The sequence below is a fragment of the Pseudonaja textilis genome, chromosome 8 (assembly GCF_049901715.1).
Source record: "Pseudonaja textilis isolate UNSWEBS1 chromosome 8, rPseTex1.2, whole genome shotgun sequence".
Lineage (NCBI taxonomy): Eukaryota > Metazoa > Chordata > Lepidosauria > Squamata > Elapidae > Pseudonaja > Pseudonaja textilis.
In genome coordinates this window covers 9,054,612-9,081,375 of record NC_141997.1, presented here as the reverse complement: position 1 = coordinate 9,081,375, position 26,764 = coordinate 9,054,612, and the positions used below count along the sequence as shown (strand labels likewise).

The window sequence follows — 26,764 nt, the reverse complement described above, 5'->3', positions numbered from 1 at the left end:
TTATATTTTATATACAATGCAAGTCTACCTCTTTTGTTAGGTCTGTTTCTTTTGAAAAGTTTGTATCCTTCCATCAATACATTCCAGTCATGAGTTTCATCCCACCAAATTTAAGTAATGGCAACTATTTCATATCTGTCTTCATGTACTGATATTTCAAGTTCACCTTGTTTGTTCCCTAACCTTTGAATGTTAGCCTATAGGCATTTGAGTCCTTATTGGTCTTGAGTATGCTTCTTATATCTCCTGCTTTGTAGCTGGGATTTAGATCCTTTCCATCCTCTCTATTTTATTATGTTTTTCTTTTTTTAATTTCTTTTTTTCTCTTTACTCCCTTCCTCCTTATTTGATTGGTTATCTAGTGATTTTTGCTATAGGTCATGAAGATTACCCTCCTTTCCCCCTCAATTTTAGTTGAAAGCCTTTTTGATAAGATGAGTCAGTCGTTTTCCAAATATATTCTTTCCAGTTCTTGTAAGGTGCAGTCCATCCCTTGCCAGTAACCCTTCATCTACGTAATGCACACCACGGTCTAGGAAGCCAAATTTTTGTTGATGACACCAGTTTTTAAGCCAGTGGTTCATTTCTAAAATTGTTTGCTTCCTCATTGGTTGTTGTTCCTTCCCCTTTCCTTCTTTTTCCTTCCTTGCTTTCTTCTTATCTCCCCTTCTTTGTCTTTCCTCTTTCCTTTTCTCTTTTCCTGTCCCTCCTTGGACACTCAAATGCAAAAGGGGAAACATTTCTCCTTGTGTTTTGTTTTGCTTTTAGTTTGTTTTGCTAGCCCTCTGCCAGCAAAAATAGAGCTGGGGGGGGTGCATATGGCCCCCTGAGCTCCATTTTTGGCCTGGACAGCCTCCTGAAGCCCTCTGCCAGCCTTGTTTTCGGCCTGGATGGCTCCCTGAAGCCATCTGCCAGCAAAAATGGAGCCTGGGGGCTGCGCACAGGCTCCTGGGCCCTATTTTCAGCCTGGACAGCCACTTGAACCCATCTGCCAGCAAAAATGGAGCCCAGGGGGGGCCATACACCATTTTCACTGGCAGAGGCACCTCAGGCTGTCCTTTGCTCTTTCCATGGGTGCCCTGCAGGCCAGAATTAAGCACCTCACGGGCCAGATCTGGCCCACAGGCCTTGAGTTTGACATCCCTGTTCCAGTGGTGGGATTTAAAATTTTTTTACTACCAGTTCTGTGGGCATGGCTTGGTGGGCGTGGCAGGGGAAGGATACTGTAAAATCTCCATTCCCACCCCACTCCTGGGGGAAGGTTACTGCAAAATCCCATTCCCTCCCCACCCCACTAACCTGCTTTCCAGCTCTGTTCTCCTGTGCAGGACAACAAAAGAAGACCCAGCTGGGAGTCAGGAGGAGAGAATAGATGGGGGTGGGGCCTGTCAGAGGTGGTATTGGCTGGTTCTTCAAACTACTCAAAATTTCTGCGACTGGTTCTCCAGAACTGGTCAGAACCACCACTGAATACCACCACTGCCCTGTTCTAGGGGGATTCTGTGAAACTGATTGTTCAGTTGCAGAGGGGCTTTGTTAGAGTGGGCTAGGGTAGTAGATAGTAGGGGCTTTGCTCTTGGCTGTTTTCTTTTAAGAATGACATGTTTCCATAGGTCTTGCTCTATAGGTACATATAAAGGGTAATTTTTTTACAGAAGCTGTTAATTCCCTATTGTGTTTGATTTGGGTGTATAATTCTACAGGAAAGAAGAGTGGAATAGATATTGCATAAGTCCAATTTCCACAGACTGAGGTTATCTGTATGCATGCTGAAATTCACTCCTGTTGCAACTAATGTTGCAGCTGCTTCTGCTTGAATCTCTCTGGCTTCTACAGTTAGGCTGAGAATGGGTGAAAGATGAAGTAAAATCAGGCGGCTGCCTTCCATTATGCAACCGAGTCTTATAAAGAATGTTTAGTTCTGCCTCCAGTCCACATCAGGGATGAGTAATTCTCAATACAAGGTCCAGTGTCACCCAAGGAGAAAATATGCAAGTTTGGAGGGGAGGGGGGAAGGGGTTGCCCATGGCTACAAACAGGGCAGTTAGCTGCTTAGTAGGCCTTGCTTTATGGCTGGTACTGCCTTGCTGCTGAGAGGTTATGGCTCTATACTGAGCCCATAGCTGAATTAATTTGCAGATAATTAGGAATAGCATCATTTTTATACATGTCTTTTGAAATGCTGGAGAATGAAACATTGGGAAGAGGGTTCTTATGGAGCATTGCTTACTGTGGTTTAGGAGATGGTTTGTTTTCTGTCCTTGTTGATCAAGAGGTTTTGTTACAATACCTTCACATTTCAACTGGAATTTTAACGCCATTCCAGAAAGGTAAACATTAGATGCAAATTCAAGAGACGATCCATTTGTAGACCAGCCTACACAGGACTAGTATTTGGGTGCACAGTTTGCAGTACCAACCATTAATCTGATTGGAAGAGCCTACCCCTTCAATGTCCTGATCTTCAAGAAAAGGTTTTAAAATGCCAGTAGCTTTATGTCAGGTCTGAGTCTTTGTTTAAAACTGCAGGGATTCTGATTTCTACATCACAAATTCAGTGCATGACTCCACTGCAAATAGCTTCCATTCAGAATTTTTTCCCCCACTACTGGTTTTGAGTTGGAATCATATTCTGGCGATGTAATATTCCAAGAAGGGAGGTGGAACAGAAAACGGGGGAGATGGATCAGTTTTAATGCAACAAGGCATTAAAAAAAACCAACCCTAGGGGCCCCTTTAATTTGGGAAAGATGGCACTTCCCCTCAATCCAAGAAAAAGATCCTTTCCTTTAACAATAAAGTTGGATGGCTCTGTTAAGGTTGGACCCATAATGAAGTTAGAACAATTAGGGCTGTGTGGATATCCTGGGACCTTTTAACAATGCAGTTTTAGCAGAAGTGCTGCAGTAGCCTGAGAAGAAAAGCATCTGTGATGCAGCACTGATCAGCCCTTGCATGGCCAAGTGGTTGACGCCGGAACTTGGATGATCCCATTTTATTGGTCAGCTTGGCATGATCAGAGTAGCAGCTTCGGCTTTTTCAGCAAGTGAATGGGACGAAGACTAAGAAAGGGAGTGAGATGATTAGCCGTGACATCATTTTTAACTAATTCTTTACACAGCTGGGAAGTGAAGTTAAAAGGAAAAGCTGCAATCACTGGGTGACTCTAAGAATTGACTGGAAAATTGAAATGACCAGGAGTTTCTCCCAATGGTAATACATTTTCTTTCCTATAGAGATCACTCCTTGCATCATCCTTTATTTATTCTGATTAAAACAAATATTGTACCATGTTTGCTTTCTTAAAAGTAATATTTGATGGTGTTATTGGGGGAATTTTCCAAATGTTTTGCATTGTATTTTAAGTTTTATCTTAACGGAATGCAGAAATTGCAGGAGTATGTTGCTGTTTTCTGTCTGATTCTCTTATTGCCTGCAAGAGTTTAGTATGCAGCATTTCTGCTTGCTGGCAAGGTGTGGAGATGCAGAAGCTGCCAGCCACTAAGAGATATTTGGCACACGGCTGTACTTTTCAAATGACAGAAACAAGGGAAAAGAAGAGCAACTGCAGTTGAAAATCCATCATAAATGGAATTGTATTTGCTGTTTTGTTGTTGTAAAGGTACACCTCCTTCCCCAAAACATAATGTGTCATCAATCAATAAATAAAAAACATTTTCCTGATTTCTAATCTTTTGCAAGATGAATGGTAAAAATCTGTTATTATTGCTACATATTCTGGTTCTTTATTTCTGATTCAGGTACCTCTCTCTCCCACACCCAACTCCAACTCTCATTACACTAAAAAGCATTACAGGTGAGCCTTTTTTGGCCATCCTGAACTTGAAAGGGTATCTCATATACTTGCTTCCCCAACACTCCATTCCCCTCCCCAAATTAATATCCATTTTGGAATTTTTCCAAAGATCATTATAAACATGGAATGATTGCACCAAGATGGTGGGCATTTACAAGATAATTTTAATATTTCTGCTATTTTTACTGATTGTTCATGAGTCTTAATTTTTTTCATGATATAAGCAGCACAAAAACTAAAATATGGGTAGAGGTAGTGGAAATCATATCTTTCCCTCTTTCTGAAGGACATTCCCCTTGCTTTTTGCTCTGCAAAAACACAGCTGGTTGATGATATATGACAACCTTGTAATAACGTTTAGAATGGCAGCAAGACATAAGAAGTTACGCTAAGAAAGATTCTCCCCCCTCCCTTTTCAAGTATGCAAAGACTTACAGGCAATGAAAATCAGTGCAAAGTAAGAAGTGGGTGACTAACACAGTAACTGAGAAACCTCTGCCTTTCCAGTTTACAACATTTCATGATAGACTGCAATCCATTGCAATCGGTGAGTCTGCTTGGGACACTGGTTGGCTTTGCAGTGATTGCAAAAGTCTTAGTGGCTATAGAGAATTCATCTGTTTGCATTTTGGTGCTTTGGAAGACAGAATGGGTGCCACCTAATTGTTCTCTGATCTTCAATTGTCCTGGAAAGATGAGAACAATTATTTTTAAGTGGTCTAATCACTTAAATTTAGTTGCAGGTTCTAAAAACCATTCCATCCAGCTATATGCTTAGTCATCGTTATTGCCAGTATTAGAATGAGAAGGGGAGGAAGGGAAATTGGAGTGTTGTGTTGTTTAAATGACAATGAGTCTGCCTAAAATGGAAGGAAACTGAATGGTTTCTAGAAATCTCTTACCCTTGTAATGTAGTATTCTTTTACTTCCTTGCATAAGCTGATCTAGACTAAAGAGATTTTAATTTCCTTGGAATTGGTATATTTTAAATTTATAGTTGACAGGTTCAATACATGGGTAATTTATGTTATAAGGAGTGCCCAATATGACAAATAGAACCATTAATGTAGATATAAAGGATAAATTATATTATCCATTATATGGACTCACACCCCGGTAAGCAGTTCTTCACTCTCCTGCCATCGGGGAGGAGATATACAAGCATAGCCAGCTGCACCAACAGGCTGAAGAACAGTTTCTACCCATGGGCTGTCAGACTTCTGAACGGAAAATAACTTCATATCAACATAGAATGATAGACTTGCAGGGCCAGTGCATTGTGCAACAAGATCACATAGTATAATAAGATTGGGACTGGGTTAGGGGCTTCTGTCCTCATTATGAGTTGTGTTAGGGGCGTGCACTAAAGGAGGCTCAGCCAATCTCATTGTACACATGTTCTACTCTGACAATAAAGGTAATAATAATAAATGTCATAAATATGATGTCAGTCTTCCTCAAAAAAATAACCCCCAGACATGTTAAGTCTACAAACTTCTAGAATCACTAATGAATGGTCATTGGACTGGGAATTCTGCAAAGTTTAGTTTCAATACATCTGGAAAGCAACAGGCTTTGGAAGGATTCGTTAATAACTAATTCTGTTGCAACCATAACACTATTTTAATATTAAAATAATTCTGTATTTACATATGATGAATTCATTTGTACTGTTAACTCTGTACTCTTTGATGCCAATTTAATGAACAAATGAATCATGTATACTATCTGTAACTGAGATAATTTTAGCATTGATTGAAATCTTTTATATTTGTTTTTTTTTCTGTCCCTGTGGCTGAAAATGATCAGAAATAGAAAGTATATGTTTGTGTATGCATGTGCATGCATTCTATAGGTATGGTTAATACAAGCTTGAAGTGGTATTGAAGCAATAACATTGAAATATAGTCTATCAATTATTCATACTTGATCACTAGTGATAATTTGCTATCTCCAAAAAAAGGTCATTTCAGACCATAACCTTTTAGATGGATGTTACAGGAGATATGCAATTTTAGAATATAGTTTAAGACACTGAATAGCTTTATGTTGAAATATTATGGATGTTTTGAGATCCAACAATGTTTAGGACATGCTTAGGCTTGCTAACTGGAATTTTTTGGCTGAATCAGCAGAGACCTGCCAAAGAGTCACCTATTTCCAATGACATTGTATGTTTATTTGTTTTACTTCTTCAAACCACCCAAAATATACAACCTTATCTCCCCCATCTTCATTTTTTGTGGGTTGATGTCTTTTGGATAATTTGGGGGGGGGGGGGAAATGATATGTTGTGTAGTATAGAAAATAGCAGTAGTAGAAACAATTGTGGGAAAGAAAAAGAAAGAAATGTTATCTCATTGGGAAGCTTTGAAGTTAGTTCATAATCCTGTTGACTCAGATATAAAGAATTGCTGCACATATATACAATTACTTCATACTCAATAAGATGATTATATTTTGTAATTCTTCGTGTTTTTAAATAATAAATTTTAATGTAACACATTGAGGAGAAATTTTAGTTTAAATGCTTTTTTATAGCAAACACCACTTTCAATCTGGTGAAAGAGCACAAAATATACCGCTGTATCTACACCAGGGGTGTCAAAATCAAGGCCCATGGGCCAGATCTGACCCACAGGGTACTTAGATGTGCCCTGTGGGGCCACCCTGGAAACAGCGAAGAACCAGTGGTGCCTCTTCCAGTGAAAACAGCAGTTGCGAGGGCCGCATGCAGCTGTCCCAAGCTCCATTTTTACTGACAGAGGGTTGCAGGAGGCCATTGCAGCCATTTTTGCTGGCAGAGCGAATGACATGACATGAGTGGCATCAAGCTGGCCCCGCCCACCCAGGCCTCCTGAGGTCAAACACAACCCTGATATGGCCCTCAATGAAATCAAGTTTGACACTCCTGATCTACAATAATCTAGTGTGGTTTCTACCACTTCAGTTCAGAGAGTCACTAAAGACATTTAGTTGTTATAACTATGACAGCCTAATGCTCTCCAGATGTATTGAATTATTATTCTCCAACATCTAGGAAATCTGGAAATTGTAATCTAGCATACTTGACAGCACTGGATTGGAAAATCTGAGCATCAGCCTTAAATTTTGTTTGTATGCTAACATTATGCCAGAAACCATATCATGCACTATACAGGTTCACTGTGGCATAGTATGGATACATATACACACACAAACACACACATTATTCTTTGACTGTATTGTATATACATCTGAATATGAAGGACAGAGGTAAAACCAGTGCTTTAGGATATTACAGAGCTTGGGATGGGGTGGGGAAAGGTATAATAATGGGAAAAGAAGGAAAGTAGAATATGAATTTATTGACTACTACTGAAAGTAATAAACTCTGATCTATCATCTAGTTTTCTCAGATTCCGTTTTCTAAATCTCTCGCTCCCTCCCTCCCTTGATACACACTTCTTAATACTTACCTCCCAGTAGCATTAATGAGAGCAAATGTGAAATAATCTGGACACTAGAATGCACTATTTCAAAAAAATCTGCTTTAAGGAAATCATATCTGTCATGGTATGATCCTCAAAATGTAGAAAAAAAGAAGAAAAAAAGGAAAATACACATAAGAAAGACGTGTATTTTCTGGAATGGAAAACAAAACCATAAATGTAGCTGTGTTGACAGAAAAAATAGATATACTGGAAAAAGAAGGGAAAGCTATGGTTCAAAGTCCTTTTCCCAGTTCTCAGTGGTTCACCAGCTATGCTCTTTCATAGAAGAAAAAACTCTTATTCATACCCTTGTTGCTTCTTAACTGGATTACTACAGTTTACTTTACATGGAACTATCTTTCAGAACTGTCCAGAATTTTCAATTGGTAAAATCTGTGGAAGTTTGTGTGTTTACTATCAAATCATTCTGCGGCTACAGGATTGCTGCATTGGTTATCAGTTCCTTCCAAATGTAATTCAAAGGGCTAGTCATTAAATATAAAGCCTTATACAGCTTTATACTACATATCTAGCTATATCTGAGACAGCCTTATATCTGTTTAGCCAATATGCAGGGAGGGCCTATGGAAGATCCCACCTACTGGCATGTTCAGTGTGAGATGATATTGAAGTGAGCTTTCTTTGGGTAGAGTAGCATGCTCCCAGATGTGAAAGTGAGTGCTCCTGTCATCTTCTGAAACATTGTTAACTCTGGACTTTTAGAAATGTCTTCAGAGGTTAGATTATAGTAGTAAGAAAGATATGGCACTTTGATGTTGACCTGAAATATAATAAGATTATTTATTAATTAGTGATTGATGATGTTTTACATTATATTTTATTTTATTACCATTACAGTTATGGCTGATTTTAAATTGTGTAAAATAAGAATGGATTGAAGCTATTGATATTTCGTGCTAGTCTCCTGAATTGAAAGTCAACCAAAATGTAGAGCAAAATAAATAACCTCAGTTCAGACAACAATTTATTTATTTATTTATTTTATTTATTTGTCAATTGTTTACGAGATAAGTAAAAGTGTATACATAATTATGAATACATGAAATGAGTACATATAAGAAAAATAAAAGAAAAATAAAAGAAACAATAGGACAGGGACGGTAGGCACGTTGGTGCGCTTATGCACGCCCCCTACAGACCTCTTAGGAAAGGGATGAGGTCAATAGTAGACAGTCTAAGGTTAAAGTTTTTGGGGTTTGGGGAAGAAACCACAGAGTCGGGTAGAGTATTCCAGACATTGACCACTCTGTTGCTAAAGTCGTATTTCCTGCAATCAAGCTTGGTGCGGTTAACCTTGAGTTTGTATCTGTTGTGTGCTCTTGTGTTGTTATGGTTGAAGCTGAAGTATTCATTGACAGGTAGGACATTGCAATGTATGATTTTATATACCATGCTTAAATCAGACCGAAGACGGCGTAATTCAAGGTTTTCTAGGTCTAGAATTTCAAGTCTGGTGGCATAAGGTATTCTACAACGAGTAGAGGAGTGGAGAACTCTTCTTGTGAAATATTTCTGGACTTTCTCAATTGTGCTAATATCAGATACGTAATGTGGGTTCCAGACTGATGAGCTGTATTCGAGTATTGGTCTAGCAAATGTTTTGTATGCTCTAGTTAGTAGTGTGATATTACCAGAGAAAAAGCTACGTAAGATTAGGTTAACAACTCTTAATGCCTTTTTGGCTATGTAGTTGCAGTGGGCACTAGCACTTAGATCATTAGAGGTGAGTATTCCAAGGTCCTTTACAGAGCTTGGATCATCAACAAGATCTTGACTATTCAGCTTGTATTTTATTTTCGGATTTTTTTTGCCAATATGTAAGACAGGGCATTTATTTGTTGAGATTTGAAGTTGCCATTTGTTTGACCATTCTGATACACAGTCAAGATCTTTTTGAAGGGTAGCAGTATTGTCTGTGGTATGGAACAGCTTTACATCATCAGTGAAAAGAACGCAGTTGCTCTTAATATGATCACAGAGGTCATTTATGTAGAGTATGAAGAGAGTTGGTCCTAGAACACTGCCTTGGGGGACACCACTATTGACAGGTACAGAATTTGATAGGACACTCCCAATTTTGACCATTTGTTGTCTGTTTGACAGGAATGCTTCTATCCAGTTATGCAGTTGTCCAGAGATACCATAGGATTTTATTTTTAGTAGTAGTTTGTCATGTACCACTGAATCAAAGGCTTTACAAAAGTCTATGTAGATTGCATCTATTGTTTTGCCCTGATCAAGTTGTGTGGCCCATATATTTTTGCAGTGTAAGAGTTGCAGATTACAGGATAGGTTTTTTCTGAAACCAAATTGTTTATTGGAGAGTAGGTTGTTTGTCTCTAAGTGGAGGATGATGGATTGGTTAATAATTGATTCCATGACTTTACAGGTGACGCAGCATAAGGAGATTGGTCTGTAATTTTCAACTAGGCAAGGGTCTCCCTTTTTGAAGATGGGGATGACTGTGGCTTGTGACCATAGGTTAGGCAAGGAACTGGTCCTGAAAGATTTTTCAAAGATTATGCTTAGAGGTTTGGCTATGGCAGTGGATAACTTTTTTAAGAAATAGGCACATATTCCATCCGGTCCAATAGATAGGGATGGTTTTAGATTGTGTAGTGCTTTTTCAACATTGTCTTCTGTAAAATCGATATGTATTAGATCACTGTAGTTATCTGTGGTTCGGCTAGGAAATGCTGGGCATGATCCATTGCTGTTTACAAATACTGAGCCAAAAAATGTGTTAAAGATGTTGGCTTTAATGGTGTCATCGTTGCAGTCTTTACCATTAGGTCCTATCAGGGGTGGGATGGACCTTGAATCTTTTAGTTTGTTGTTTACAAAATTGTAAAAAGCATTGGTGGAATTGGTGCTTAGAAGGTTTTCCTCTTGTTTAATGTGATAATTGGTGCATTCGGTCTTTATTTGGTGGCATAAATTTTTGTATCGGCTTTTGAAATTGGCAACGTGACCAGATTTGTTTTTCCGCCAGAGTGATCTCTTTTTGGATTGAAGTTTCCTTATTGTTATGGGCAATCTGTTTTTTTGTTTTGTTTTGGGAGTAGTTGTTGGTACATATAGTTTGATGACTCTTTTGACTTCAAGTAAAAATATGTTGTAGTGGTCTTCAACAGTATTGCATCCAGTGAATAGAGATTGCCAATCAAGGGATGAGAGATCGTTGTTTATAAGATCATAGTTGCCTTTTTTGAAATTATAATTGGGGATCACATCATTGTGGTGGTTTTTGTGTGGACATATGTTGAGACAAAAGTCAATCATATTGTGGTCACTGCTGGAAAAGGGTTCTTTAGTATTGATAATGATAATTGACAATTGATAATGGTCATCAAAGACAAATTGGGTGTTTCCTGAACTAGAATTCCATTTCTAGGGTCTTATTAGCCTGCAAACTAGAGGGTCAAAGAGTATACTTAGCTGATGGTGCGGACAAACAGAGACCTGGGCAAATAGGTAAAAATTATAGGAATTGCTTTCCATATGGAAGCAGGAACCTTGGTAAAAAAACTGTAAAACTTGATGCCCCAAGTTTCTTCTTACAGTCTACAGTTAAAGTCAACTTGGGATGGGAAACCTTTTATTTTAACAGATTTAACGGAGTTGGAAGGGACCTTGTAGGTCACCTAGTCCAACCCCCCACCCAAGCAGGGGAGCCTACACCATTTCTGACAGGTCCAGTCTCTTCTTGAAAGCTTCCAGTGATGAAGCTCCCACAACTGCTGAAGGCAAGTTGTTCCATTGGTTGATTGTTCTCACTCTCAGAAAATGTCTTCTTATTTCTGGGTTGAATTTCTCCTTGTTCAGTTTCCATCCATTATTCCTTGTCTGGCCTTCAGATGCTTTGGAAAATAACTTGACCCACTCCTCTCTGTGGTAGCCCCTCAAATATTGGAACACTGCTAATGTCTCCCCTGGTCCTTCTCTCTCTTTTTTTAATAAACATTTTTATTTTATTTTTCCACATTTCAATAACATCTTTTTTTAGTGAACAGCATGATTCCAGTTTTTCATATTTCCATACAAACATGACCTTGATTACATATTCATCTTTCACATTTAATTTCATATCTTATCATTACTTTACATATTTTCTATTAATTTTCTCAAATATTTTCCTCAAACTTATTTTATATATTTTCAATTCATTTCTTAACCTATTTCTTTTAACTTTAAATAATTCTCATATCTTCATATTCATTGTGCTTTATACTTTTATCTGTCAGGTTTGCAATTTCATTGCATATTCTTATTTCATCATTTCAAAGATTCCATCTCAATTCAAACATTTCAAAAAAGTTTGCCCCACAATTACCAATTACAGTGTGCCACCCCTGCACCTTATAGTTGATTCTTCTTTAAATCCCAGTACTCATTTAACTTTTTAATTATCACCTTAAGAATTAATAATAATAATCTCCTAACAACAACTAGAGCATACAAAACATTTGCTAGACCAATATTTGAACACAGCTCATCAGTCTGGAACCCACATTATGTATCTGATATTAACACAGTTGAGAAAGTCCAGAAATATTTCACAAGAAGAGTTCCTCACTCTTCTAGTTGCAGAATACCTTATGCCACCAGACTTGAAATTCTAGACCTAGAAAACCTAGAACTACGCCGCCTTCGGTCCGATCTAAGTATAGTATATAAAATCATACATTGCAATGTCCTACCTGTCAATGAATACTTCAGCTTCAACCGTAACAATACAAGAGCAAACAATAGATACAAACTCAAGGTTAATCTCACCAAACTTGATTGCAGGAAATACAACTTCAGCAACAGAGTGGTCAGTGTCTGGAATACTTTACCTGGCTCTGTGGTTTCTTCCCCAAACTCCAAAAACTTTAACCTTAGACTGTCTACTATTGACCTCACCCCTTTCCTAAGAGGTCTGTGTGGGGCGTGCATAAGTGCACCAATGTGCCTACTTTCCCTGTCCTATTGTCTCTTTTATTGTTTTTTATTTTTCTTATATGTATCCATTATTCATAACTATGTTTTTACTTATACCTATTATCTTGCAAGCAATTGACAAAAATAAATAAATAAATAAATAAAAAATAAACTACATAACATATATATACCTTTTAAATCAGATTCGCATGGCACTTTCCCCTTCAATTACATCAAATCATTTATAATTTCAAAAAATATTAATATATTAAATTAATCATAAAAACTGATATTAATCTCATTACAGCCATCCTCATTCATTTCAACTATATTCTTAAATTCATTAAATATAGTTAATAGATTCATCATAGTATCTCTTTTTTCACATTTATTCCATTTATCTATATATTTAGTTTAATTTAAAAAAAACATATATTCTAATAACAAGGAAATATCAGTTCCATTCTTTCCATTTTAAAAATCTATATTTTCCTACTTTCTAAATAATTTATAATTTAAATACATTTATACTACACCTCATCACCTTGCAGAATTCCCCTTTCTTTCTTAATTCTTATCTCTATGTCATTATCTCTATGTCTTTTGAATAAACAATTTCTTTTCATTTTTGTTTGATTTCCATATTTCTTTATTTCCTGGTTCTTTTTCTTATTACACCTTTTTTCCTTCATTTATTCCCCTCCTTTTCTTACTCCAGTTTTTATCCCCCTCCCTCTTTAAAGCTGCCTTCTGTAATTCCCTTTTCTGCTGTTCCCTTTTACTTTGTTTGGTTTTCAAAACATTCCCCTTCAAATCCCTGGTCCTTCTCTTCACCAGACTAGTCATGCCCATTTTCTGTAACCATTCTTCATAAGGTTTAGTCTCCAGTCGCCTAATCATTCCTCGTTGCTGTTCTCTGTATTCTTTCTAGAGTCTCAACATCTTTTTTTATAATGTGGTGACCAAAACTGGATGCAGTATCCTAGGTGTGGTCTTTCTAAGGCTTTATAGAGTGGTGTTAGTACCTCATTTGATCTTGATTGTATCCCTCTGTTAATGCAACTTAGGATTGCATTGGCTTTTTTGACTGCCACGGCATATGTTGCCTCATATGTACTTGGTTGTCCACTAAGATTCCAAAATCCCTCTCACAGTTACTGCTATTAAGCCTGGTTTCACTCAGTCTATATGTGTACTTTTGATTTTTCTTGCCTGTGTAAGACTTTACTTTTCTCTACATTGAATTTCATTTTGTTAGATAGGGCCCAGTGTTCAAGTCTGTCAAGATCCACCTAGATTTTGAGCCTATCATCGAGGGCAGGGCTGTCAAACTCCTGGCCCATGGGCCAGATGTGACATGCTTTGGCCATGCCAATGTCCAGTTTAGCAAAGGAGAAAAAAGTCTTGATACATCACATGATGCCGCTGGGGCAACATGACATCTCTGATCTAGGGTGTTGGCTATTCCTGCCAGCTTAGTATCAGCCACAAATTTGATACGTTCCCCTTCTATTCCCTCATCTAAGTCATTTATGAAGATATTAAAGAGTACTGGGCTTAAGACCAGGGGTGGTATTCAACTGATGTTACAGAACTGGTTTGGTGTCTGCTGCTCTTCAGAGCTACCAGTTCTATATAGCCGGGCAGAACCAGTACCATCCCACCCCTGCTTAAGACCTTGTGGCACCCCACTGTTTACTTCCCTCTAAGTAGATGTAGTACCATTAAGGACTACTGATTGAGTATGGTTTGTCAGCCAGTTACAAATTCATCTGGTGGTGATGCTATCTATCCCACTTTTTTCTAGTTCCCCAAGAAATACGTTGTGGTCTACTTTGTCAAATGCTTTACTGAAGTCTAAGTGTACTTTGTCCACAGTATCTCACTTAATCTACTAATTTAGACACTATATTGAAGAATGAAATAAGATTCGTTTGGCATAATCTGTTTTTAACAAACCCATGCTGACTTCTAGTTATTACTTTATTTGTTTTATACTTTACTATGTACAATATGTGTGCAATATACACCTGAATTCACTACCATTGAAAATCATACATATACAGCATTTCTCTAAGAATAAACTTCTGTTATCCATTGATTCTAATGCATCAGGACAGGACACAGTGTGAAGTACTGCTACAGGCTTATCTATTAATATACATCTGAAATAATCAATAATGCATGTGCTGCGCTATTCACTCCCTGAGCCTTGTTCTGATACATGCAGAAGCAAATCTGTCTAGCAAAGTGGCTTCGTAAGCAAAACAGGAAAATTGTCTAAAAGAGCTGCAGCATAATACCCAGGGCTGCTGAAGGCATGTGACCTGCCAAAGATTTTTAGGCTTGCATGTGGAAAAACTGCACTATTTCATGCTTCTTTTTCATCAAAAGTAAATGAACTCAAATTCACCTATGTTTTCATCTGCTTTATATTCTGCCACTAACTCTTCCATCCTTCTTTTTCCCAGAAGGAATTTGAAGCTGTCGTTTTAAATGCCAGGTTTTGGGTTTATTATATAGGAGAGCCAAGAAACCCACACTTCTCTAGGAAAAGACTTTGATCACTCAGAGGAACTGAAAGCCACTCTTCTTAGATCCTGGCTTACTCATGATAATTGCTGACAGAACAAATAGAAATGCTGGCACAAACAAGAAGCAGGGGAACAATACATTGTTTCCCAAACCTGAGATTCTGAAGAATTTCAGCAAGGTCACTATAATGTCAGAACTCACTTCAGTTGTTTGCAGATAATGATGCAAACATGTCCCCAAAAATCTATTCTTGCAACAAGATAGAGCAGTTGGGAACTCATTTATAAATCTGAATATTTACTTGCTTAACAAACTTAACTAACTAACTTAGATGCCTAACTTAAGCGGTATATAAGTCTTATTGCTATTGCTATGGAATAGCTAGTTAAGAATCTTAACTCCAATTCTTAGTAGCTGTCATCTATTTGCACATAACACAAAGGAGAAAGAGGAAGGAAGGAAGGAAAGGAAGATCAAATTGCTAGTTATTTTACTATCTTCCCCTCTCTGTATTAACAAAAGAAATTTTAAATTACTTTAAACTGGTGAGAATAAAAATTGAGTGATACAAGAAATTCATTTGAAAAGCCCTCTATTTTTTTCCACATTGATTTCCTTGAAAGAGAAAATTGCTTGACATTTTCTCTCCATTTCTTCTATGTTCTCTTACTCAGAAGTCCTTTTTTATTCAACACAGCTGACCTTCAATTAAAATGTTTATAAGGGGCACTTCCTTTTTCAATAGAAAGGTTGAAAAAGACTGTCTGAAATAGATAGCATAGATACATAGATGACAGCCAGTTTAGTATAGTTAGGAAGCCAGGATCTGCATCATAAATTCCTAGAATATATTTAGGGTAATATCTAAGGAAGTTGATTTCACTGAATTGTTAAGGCACTGCTGTCTCTCTTCCAGGTTCCCCTCCCAATGAAAAAGGGCCAACATTTTCACCAGCTTTGGGAATCTCTGGAGGCCACAAAGCGAATGCTAGTGGCTGCATTTTTTTTCTACCCCTGGATTAAAGTTCAATACTGGTTTTTAGAAGCAATTCAGAGGAACATAATGGAACAAATCTTTTAACAGAGAGTGATTGCTCTGCTTTATTTTCCTACTAAAAAGCCCCCTGAGTTTTTCAGTTTCATTAGCAGGTTTGCTAAAAACAGAGTGCAGATTGTTTTGACAATCAATCATCCTTCATATTGAAGACGCAGATAGATTTAGGATTATACTCTAAGTCCACACATGGGAAAATACAAAGGACTCTTCACTGCATACTTCCTCAGTCTTTTGCTCCTTGTTTATTCTATTTCCAAGACAGGAGAACTGTGTTTCTCTCTGAATGATGTATGTCACCTTTTCATTTATAAAATATCATTTTTATTATTTATCATCATATTGGAGTAACAGCAAAGTAAGACATAAATCATTGCCTAAGCTATAAACACTACTGGAAAAGCGTGGGTAAAGCTGGATAATCTCACTGGTTAGTATTCCCCATGCAAACACTTCCTCATTCTCTTAGCTAAGAGTCACTGGTATCCCAACAACCCTTAACACTTCATCCTCAATGGGTCACCAAATCTTTATCAAAATTAGAATCCTAATTTAGAAGACAAAGGCTAAAAGCTCATGCCATGTTAAAAATAAGAAAAGAAAAACTTTGCTAAGATTCTATTGTCATCAATGTATGCACGAGTCATATTCTGATGGGCTCATTATGAGAAAATCTTGAAGGCTGACACATTAGTTCTATAATATCTTGTTTCCTCACTTCAATGATATGGTTAATGTAAAGAAGAATTAGGGAATCCAGGATTCTTCAGATTTTGTTCTGTAGTCCCTGATCATTGGCTACTTTTGCCTACGCTGAATTTCATTTTGGTAGATAGGACCTAGTATTCAGTCTGTCAAGATCAGTCTGGATCTTGAGCCTATCATCTAGGGTTTTGGCTATTCCTGCCAGGTTAGTATCATCTACAAATTTGATATGTTCCCCTTCTATTCCCTCATCTAAGTCATTTATGAAGATATTAAAGAGTACTGGGCCTAAAACAGAGCCTTGTGGTACCCCACTGCTTACTTCCCTCCAGGTAGATGTAGTACCGTTAAGGTCTCAATGAGGTACTACTCATTGAGTACGGTTTGTCAGCCGGTTACAAATCCATCTGATGGTGATGCTATCTATCCCACTTTTTTCTAGCTTAGGTTGTGGTCTACTTTGTCAAATGCCTTGGTGAAGTCTAAGTATAATATGTCCACAGTACTTTGCTGGTCTACTAACTTAGTCACTATGTTGCCAAGTGAAATAAGATTGGTTTGGCATGATCTGTTTTTAACAAATCTATGCTGACTTCTAGTTAGTACTTTACTCATTTCTAGATGTTGACAGATGTTTTTTAATAATTTTTTCCAGTGTCTTCCTGGGTATTGATGTTAGGCTGATTGGTCTGTAGTTTCCTGGTCTGTTCCCGCCACTTTTTTTTTTGAAGATGGGAACCACATCAGTTCTTTCCCAGTCCTCTTGTAGTTCCCCAGTACTCCAAGACTTTTGAAAGATGTGGTACAGTGGTTCTGAGATTACATCTGCCAGCTCCTTTATAACTCTGGGATCAGGTCCCAGATCAGGTCTCCTTTAGAACTCTCCATCAGGTCCCAGTGATTTGTATTCATCAAGATCAGATGAGTGTTCTCTTACTATTTTTTTGCTTATTTTAACTTTTATTTCTAGTCTGCTTTTTACAGTTGTTTTTGGTAGGTTGGGCTATAGTTTCTTTTTGCATGAAAACCAATGCAAAGAATGAGTTAAGCAGCTCTGCTTTCTCTCTGCTATCTGTTACTTCCTTGCCATCTTCTCTCTTTAGTGATTAACTGTTTCCTTTTTTTCTTGTTATTTATATGTTGGAAGAAACTTTTTAAAATTATTTTTGACTTTTGTTGCAAGTCTTTGTTGATTCTGAGCCTTTGCTTTCCTGACTGTCTTTGCAGATTCTGGCTATCTGCTGATATTCTGCCTTAGTTGTGTGTCCCTCTTTCCATTTTTTGTACTTGTCCCTTTTGTCTTTCAATTTGTCAGGGAGATCTTTGTGCAGCCATGCTGGTTTCTTCTTGGATTTCTTGTTTTTCTTTTTTAGTAGTATTGTGCTGGACTGGGCTTTTATTATCACATTTTTCAGTATTTCCCAAGCTTCTTGAGTTGTTTTCCCCTTTAGGATTTTCATCCAAGGAATGTTTCCCAAATTCTCTGAGTTTGTCAAAATCAGCTCTTTTAAAATCTAGGACTCTGGTATCATTATGTTTTATAACTTGGGTTTGCGTTAGGTTGAATTCTAGTATGACATGGTCACTTTCTCCCAAGGTTCCTGCAGTTTTGACTCCCTCTATCACTTCTTTTCTTTTTGTAAGAATTAAGTCCAGTATGGCTGTCCCTCTAGTTCCCTCCTCTACTTTTTGAACAATGAAGTTGTCAGCTAGGTTGGTCAGGAACCTATTCTATTTCTCACTTGGTGAGGAGTTAGTCTTCCAATTGATGTCAAGTAATTGAAGTCCCCCATTTTACTATTGTAGTGTGATTCCTACATATACTTGTTAGTTGGTGGGCAAAAAGTACATCTATTTTTTCTGTTTGGTTGGATGGCCTGTAGTATTCACTTATGGCAATATCATTCTTTTTTTTTCTTTTATATTGACCCATATGCATTCTAGGAGGTTTTTGTCTTTGGTTCCATGCATTTCTGTAGCAATTTAGTACTCCTTTACATACAAGGCAACTCCACCTCCTCTTTATAGGGTCTTGGTTTTTTTGAACAGTTTGATCCTTCTATCAGTATGTTCCAGTCATAGGTTTCATCCCCCCAAGTTTCTGTAATTCCAACTATATAATATCTACCTTCATGTATTAATAGTTCAAGTTCAACCTGTCTGTTAGCCAAACTTTGTGCGTTTGTATATAGGCACTTGAGGTCTTTATGTCTGATTCTGGGTATGCTTCCTTATATCTCCTATTTGGTATTTGAGTTTGTCTTCCTTGCCATCCCTCCTTACCTCATTGTTTGACTTGTATTCTAGGGGTTTTTACTTGGAATTAGGTCCTGGAGATTGGTCACCCTCCCACCTCAATTTTAGTTTAAAGCCCTCCTGATAAGTTGAGCCAGTCATTTTCAGAAAACATTCTTCCCAGTCTTTGTGAGGTGCAGCCCATCCCTTGCCAAAAGCCCATCATGGAGGTAGTGCAGACCATGGCCCAGGAATCCAACTTTTTTTTTTTTTGCTACATGAACCCTTTAGTCAGTGGTTCACTTCTAAAATCCTTTGTTCTCTTACTAGATGTTGATCTTTGGTTGGTAGTACAGATGAAAAAACTACTTGTGCACCCAACTCCTTAACTTTCTTGCCTGGCCGCTCATAATTACTCAACATTGTTTTCAAGTCCTTTTTGTGTTATTTGTCCCTACAAGTAGTAGTAGAAAAGGGTAGTAATCTGTGGACCTAATTATTTTGGTTAGGTTCCCAGCCACATCCTTGATTTTTGCTCCAAGGAGACAACATACCTCCCTAGATTGTATGTCCAGTCTGCAGATGGCTGGTTCCGTTCCTTTGAGAATAGAATTTCCTATCACCAACACTTGCCTTCCTTTTTAGGGGGTGTAGTCTGGGGTGCTTTTCTGTTTATCTCAGGCAGTGGTGGGATTCAATTTTTTTTACTACCAGTTCTGTGGCTTGGTGGGCGTGGCAGGGGAAGGATACTGTAAAATCTTCAGTCAGAGGTGGTTTGCCGGTTCTCTGAACTACTCAAAATTTCTACTACCGGTTCTCCAGAACTGATCAGAACCTACTGAATACCACCTCTGATCCCAGGTGAATTTGTTAATGTGATTATTTTAGGGATATTTGGTGATGTCTCTTTTCTAAGCGTTTGCATATTTTCTTTGAGGGGGAGATTGTGCGTGTGAGTATTTTCAACTAAGGGGAGAAATTGGTTGCTCAGTTTTAATGGGGCTGCTTCTGATTAGGTTAGATTGGGCAGCAGGGGTTTGTTAGATTTGTGTTGTTTCTTTCTTTGATTATTGTGTTTCCTTCTATGTGTGACATACCTCCATTTGTCTTCTTCCAAGGGCTTATCAGCAGGGTCAAATCCTTTGGGAATTATCTGTTCTTTATTTGGTTCAATCAGTTTGTATAATTTGAGTATTCTTTCGGAATAAGCACATACGTGGAACATATATTGCATACCACAATAGTATCAGTCACCTATTCCATGAGTTTGTTTCTTTTTGCTGGTTCTTTTAAGGATAAAAAGTTTTGTATCTTTTAAAAAATCATTTTGCTGCCTTTTTATGTTTATTTTTATACCTTGTTATTTATTATTTTATTTGCTTATTATTATGTTAGTTTTATTTATCCCTTTCTTCCCTATATTTTTAAAAAGTTTTTGAGCTCCAGTTCTCCCCTATCTTATTATTTAAGATTTGCCTTATTTATTTGATTGATCTTTATTAATCCTATTCTTCCTTGATTTCTAATTTTCCACTCCTGTCCATATTTTTTGCCTATTTATTTATCTTTTATTTTCTGTCCTGTATTTTTATTCTCTACATGGGTCTTCCTTCCCTGTCTATTGGAACCCCAGGCTTAATTTGTTGCCTCCACTTCTGTTGTTTGCTGCTCTGGCCTCTTGTTGTTTTCTCTGTCAGCTCTCTTCTATCCTTCGGTGCTCAGGTCTTTTCAGGTTCGTCCCTGCTCTGATCAGCTCTCTCAGCCTGCCGTGCAGCTTTCTGGTCAGGTCAGCTGCACTGTGTGGTCTGCTCCACTCAGTCCTCCACTCAGCTCCAACATCTCTTTCCCCTGTGCTCTTTGTGGTGCTCTCAGGCTCTAGCTCACTGCACTGTCCCATGCTGCTGCTGGCTCTCTCTCCTTTCTGCTACGCTGCTGCTGCTTTTTGCTATGTAGCCATGTGGCTCCCGTTTGCTTGTCTGTCGCTCCAGGGGTGCTGCTTCCACCAGCAAACAGGACCATCCGGATGGTCCCCAGCAAGTTCCTCTTCTCTTTCCTTCCTCCCTACTCTGCTCTCTCACTGGTTCCCCTCTTTGTTCTCTGCCAGTCATTATACTGCCCTCAGTCAGCTGGCCTCTCCACCCACAGTTGTTTTTCCTCCCTGCTCCACAGCTGGTCCCATTCGCTCACTGGTGCACCTCTTTATTCTCAACTGGTTGGCTTTGCTGCCTGCAGTCTGTTTGCTTCTCTGTTCACCTCACTTTGATGGGCCTCTTATCTCTTGGGTAGGACTCTTGGTGCATCTGGGCTTCTCTCTCTTTTAATTTCTCCAATCTTCCTTTCCTTTCTCCAGTCTTCTTTATTTTTCTATGACTTATCTTTCTCTCTCCACCTTTTCTCCTACCATTTTATTTTCTTTTAGAAGCAACTTTTCTACCCGCGATGTAACTATACTTCCTCTGCCATCTTTGAACTTGGAAAAATACTTTTATTACTTAGAGAGTAATAAGGGCAGGACAAATAATTAATAAAAGAAATAAATCTGGTGGCCAGTTTTCAATAAATATTATTAACCCTCCCTCCCCCCCCCCCCCAAGAAATTTAAGATACCATTGGAAATAATCCAATGAAAAAGAAGAAAAAAAGGAGAAGCCATTATACAATATAGCGTGCTCACAATATAAACACATACATATTAGGCTTCTGTAACATTCAGGTCCTAATGCTTCAGTAACAAGCCATGTCTTAAACAATAAAAGGAGATCCAGTACAATCCTTGCAGTTGGATCCCTTGTGTGGGATTTTGTAAGAACATTATCTTGCAGATCATACTGAATATTGTAGCACTTTAAAATTCCATAAAATATTGTGTCATTTTTATTAGAATGATTGTATTATTTGTTTTGCAGCTATTGAACACAATATAAATTGTTATTGCATTCTTTTTATTGCTTCCTTATTATATGTGAAATGAAAAAAGAATTTACATATTTCCTCAAGATTATACAATAAGTTCCTGGTTGTCAAATTGTCCAATGAGTTGATTCATAGTAGATGGTTTACTACCTTGTCTCCTTCCTTGGGTGTCTGTGTATGTGAGAGAGAGGGAAAAAGAAAGAAAAGGTTAAATGATAATGAGTTCTCAGACCCCCACTTCCTGGTAGCTTCTGCTACCAAACTTTAGGCTCCCTTAGATCAGGGATCTCCAACCTTGGCAACTTTAAGACTTGTGGACTTCAACTCCCAGAATTCCTCAGCCAGCAAAGCTGAAGTCCACAAGTCTTAAAGGTGTCAAGGTTGGAGACCCCTGCCTTTGATGGTTGAGTAGTGAGCAGGCCAAAGACCAGTGAGCCATGGTGGGATGGGTGGGAGACATAAGTGCGGAGAAGGGGTTGCATCATCCCTGAAGTCAGTCATAAGGATAAACAACCATGGAGGCAACATAACCATAATTTTGAAATTGGATCATAAGAAGCTTTGGATGGATCTGTCATAATTTCCAATGATTGCTAAGCAACTGGTCATAAGAAGATTGCCTGTATCCATCTACTAATTAAGTACTTTTCATATATACCTAATTTTTATCAAGAGTTTTAACAACAGTAATAAGAACTAATGCAAACTAAAGTAGAACAAGAAAGGAGAAAGAAAAAGCTAAAAATGCAAAATAAAACAAAACAAGGTAAGAGGAAGGTAAAGAAAAAAAACTGGAATAGTAAATAATGTAGTAAAAAGTATAAAAAAGATATAAAGAAAGCTTAGATCATGCCTCTCTTCTTTCTAGCCTATTCTGCCTAATCATCAAAATTTAACTCCTATGGTCTTCTAAAGGGGCTCATTTTTTATGTTCATTTTTTAATGCAAAAAGCTATAAGGGGTTATTACCTGAGTTTTATTGACACTGATGGGAAACAGTCACCCATGATTTCAAATAGGAATTGTTTTTAGCCCTTTTAAAAGACCATACAAGTTAAATCTAAAACTCTCCATGTGCAAAACAGGCTGCCCAGTTCAGTTTCTGCCCATCATTCTGTTTGGCTATGGATTCAATTTTTTTTCCTCCTCTTACAATTTAGCCTCATTTAACTTTAAAAGTTGTTGCTTTCTTAATTTTTGTAATGAGTAGTATATAGTGACTGGAATTTTTTAAACAAAACCTTCACCAATGTTCTTAATTAAGAAATAGGTATGTATTATTACTGTTTTGAAATACTTGGGCTTGGTCATCTTGCGTAAATGAGTGTATAAGTCCTGCCAAGATCTAACCATACGTTATTTTTAAAACATATCATGCTGTGTATTTTATTTTCCATTAACCCATCTGTATTGAATCATGAGAGTGTAGGGGAAATGGAAACAATAACAAGCCAATGGTTGGCACGATTTTCTAAACCATTTTAAAAATAGTCTTTAACAACACTGGTATTTATTCAATATGCCAGATTTCTATTCATATAATCAAAATGTAATACTCATCTATTAAATGTTGAGATATTTTATGTTTTGTAGTTCTCTCATATGTCAATTGTGTTTGATAGAATATTGTGTGGTTTTGTTTTTTGTGTAATTGTATCTTATAATCCTGTGAAGTGTCCAGAGTCATTTTCAAGTTGGGCAGGATAGACAAATAAACGATTGGTGCATGATTATTTGATTTACACCAACACTTATATAACTAGATAATTACAGTATATCCGTATGACTTATTTAACTAATAGGAATTTAGGATAGAAAATGCTCAGTGTCATCTATCTATTCAGGAAAAATTGCCCACCACAGAGTTTGATTGATATGATATATCTGCCCTGTATGAGGGCAATAAATGTAATTTTTTAAAAGAAGTCAGGTACTTCATTTAGGCTTTCAGATGTATTTCATGCAGAGCTTGCTGATAGCAATACATAGATGCTTAGATGTCTATGGAGATTCTTAATCATCCAGACCATAATTATACTAAAGGTGCTTTTCAGTTGCCTTTTGAAAAGCACCTTCGGGACATAGATGCTTGGAACACCAAAACACTTTTGGAACACCAAAAACTTGATTTTCAAAATAAAAATGGCATTTATCTATTTGTATCTCACCTTTATTATTTTTAGAAATAACTCATGGCAGTGAACATACTTAATAAAGGTAGTCCTCGGCTTACTGACCACATTTGAGCCCAAAATTTCTATTGCTAAGTGAGATATTTGTTACGTGAGCTTTGCCCCATTATACAATCTTTGTTGCCATCATTGTTAAGTGAATCACTGCAATTGTTAAGTTCATAACAAGGTTATGAAGTGAATCTCATTTCCCCAGAAGGTCCCCAAAGAGAGCATTTTGAGAAAAAGGTGTGACAATAACATTAGCTAAGATTAAAGAATCTCAATAAAGTTTTCTAACAACATATAAAGAGAGGGGTGGTTATACTGGCGCATGGGCAGTGGTAGGATTCAAAAATGTTCACTACCGGTTCTGTGGGTGTGGCTTGGTGGGCATGGCTTGGTGGGCTTGGCAGGGGAAGGATACTGTAAAATCTCCATTCCCACCCCACTCCTGGGGGAAGGATACTGCAAAATCACATTCCTTCCCCACCCCACTAACCTGCTTTCCAGCTCCATTCTCTTGTACAGGACAACAAAAAAAGACCCAGCCAATCAGCTGGGACTCGGGAGACAGAGAATAGATGGGGGCAGGGCCAGTCAGAGGTGGTATTTGACGGTTCTCCCAATTACTCAAAATTTCCGCTACCGGTTCTGCAGAACTGGTCAGAACCTGCTGAATACCACCTCTGAGCAGGGGAGGATTCTTTGGTGCTCACATAACCCCATGACACTGCAACCAACATAAATATGAGTTAGTTGTCAAACATCTACATTTTGATCATATGACTGCAATGGTTGTAGGTGTTGCTGCAATGGTTGTTGGTGTAAAAAATGGTCATGTCACATATTTTCAGTGCCATTGTAACTTCGAATGGTCACTAAACAAAGTTATAAGTTGAGGACCACCTGTGCTCCCCCCTCCTCCTATTTTTCCCATAATAACATAACTGTGAGGTGGGTTGGACTGAGAGAGTGTGACTTGCCCACGGTCACCCATCTGGCTTTCACAGCTAAGGCAGAATTTGAACTCATGGTCTCCCTGGCCTAGTGCCTTAACCACTAGAGCAAACTGGTGTCCTAGAGCCTCCCTCATCCTCAAGACACCCCATGCTCTAATTAACAACCCGCACCTTTTTTCACAGTTGCATTAGGGAGAGCAGGGATGATCTCCATCTTTAATGGGCAGGTTCCATTATGATTATAAGTCAAGGACTATTTAACTACTAGATAATTCGGTACATTTTGAGGATGCCAAGAAACTCTCTTCAAATCTTCCAGGCACCAAAGAATCCTCACATGCTCCAATATAGCCACTCCTTTCTTTATATTAAGGTGACCAATCATCCTCCTTTAGGGAGGACAGTCCTCCTTTTGTAAGTTCTGTCCTCTCTCAAAAAATGTCCTCCTACATGTCCTCCTTTTTGATATTTGAAGACTAATCTATAAATCTCCGTATTGGATCGATGCCAGGCCGATCCATTGTGTGTGATGTGATGTATTTGTATTTGACATGACAATTCGTCAAGGCTCGGTGCGGTGAGACATGATTATGATACACATGTGCTCCACACAGGAGAATTGTTTTGAGAAGAATACATCGCATGCAAGAGTGCACCACGCGCAAGAGTGCACCATGCGCAAGAGGGCACCGCGCACAAGTGGCTTTGGTTTTTTTTCTTCAATTTATTTGTGTCCTCCTTCTCATTGTAAAAAAGTTGGTCACCTTATTTATATGTTGTTGGGAAACTTTATTGAGATTCTTTAATCTTAGTTGTCACACCTTTTTACCAAAAGGCTCTGTTGCCCTTAATGAAATATTTATTTCTGATTCCATATTTAGGTTCACCTAGTTGGGAACTTAATAAAATCATATTGTTGGGGATAATTTAATGTTAGGAATCTTATAAGTCCTGATTGCTTAGCAATAGTCTTTCTACTTGGCTGTTTCATGCATTTCTACAAAAGTCTAATGTGATGTTGGCAAATAGGGCCTCTCTCTCTATGTTTGTGTACATTACATAATCTCAGTTTGGACCCCATTCTCAAACATATTAATTAGTGTATCAATTTAATCTATGTTGTTTGGTATTCATGTGTCTTATATATGGTAATATTTTTGGCCACCTACAACATTCACCCATTATAGATGTCTAGATATATGGCCACAATATTATTCTATGCAGAATATGTGTTAGATAGCATGCCTGTATCAGTTTCCAATTGGAAATCTGATTTACAAATTCCAATCATATTTTTTTCACATTTTAAGTTTTCTTTGTACTTTGTCTAAATTCAATCACAAAATCAATTATCCTAATCTAATGACTCCATGACTCCCACCGAACCCTCATTTTGCATCAATTTGTTCCAGTTGTGTTATGATGCATGGACACTCCCTTGTCCTGCCAATGTAGCCAGCCCCAAATGCTCAGGGTTCCACAATTTCTGCAACATCAGCAACATTATGTTTATTGATTAATAAATTCACTCATTACTAGACCTTGCAAGCTTTGGTTTTGTATTCTGATAATGGAATGGCATTAACAATGGCTCTTATTCACATGTAACTTGATACCATCTCTAAAGAGAATCATGAAAAGATTACAATGATGAAGTATGATGAAGTATGATGAGTATGATGAAGAACCATGAACGTATGAGATCACTGATGAATGTTAGAAATATATCTAGGAAACTTGTTCAGTTTCCAAACTACAAAATATGTATAACCGGTGAAATAATAAAAAAAATTGGGTGATTTATCAGATTCAAAATATAAAATTATGTTTATGTATATATAAATAATAACCAAAGATTTGCTTGGTTTCTCCTATTATATTCATAGTTTACTTAAGATGAGTTTCTTTAAAATTCAGATTTGTGAAATACACACACACACACACACACACACACA

The 26,764-nt window shown here is 37.7% G+C and overlaps 1 protein-coding gene across 2 annotated transcripts in view; it reads left to right on the top strand.

The window, feature by feature from the left end:
* Positions 1 to 26,764, top strand: part of NHS (NHS actin remodeling regulator) — a 244,363-nt gene that overhangs the window by 191,299 nt on the left and 26,300 nt on the right. The window lies entirely within an intron of this gene.